This window comes from Bos taurus, chromosome 11, assembly GCF_002263795.3.
Source record: "Bos taurus isolate L1 Dominette 01449 registration number 42190680 breed Hereford chromosome 11, ARS-UCD2.0, whole genome shotgun sequence".
NCBI classification, from domain to species: Eukaryota; Metazoa; Chordata; class Mammalia; order Artiodactyla; family Bovidae; genus Bos; species Bos taurus.
Window position 1 is genome coordinate 4,320,359 of NC_037338.1, and position 433 is coordinate 4,320,791.

Consider the following 433-nt stretch of genomic DNA (forward strand, 5'->3'; position numbering starts at 1 on the left):
CTCTAGCAGTATCCCCTCTCCCAGCTGATCCCATGAGACCTAGTCTGTCCCCAACCAGTCAACTGGCATGTCTATGGATAGGCTTTCCCAGGACAATTGATGCTAAGCTGCAGAGCTTTACAGATGTTCCAGTCAAGGTTAAGTGAGCTACAAAATGCATCTGGTATTACTAAAAGGCTTGATTTGCCTTTATAAGGAGTTAAGTAATAGAGGATAACTGAATTTAGGTAAATATCTGCTGAAGACACATAATTGTAGGGACTTCCTGGGTGGTCCAGTGGCTAAGGTCTTGATTCATTCATCAACATCCAAACAAGAGAAAATCTGGGGAAATGTTTCAACTAACTATACTTGAAACACTAAGTACTCTGAGTAACCTATTGATAAAAGTGAATTCAGGATTGGTCACACAACTGAACAAGGAATCCATACA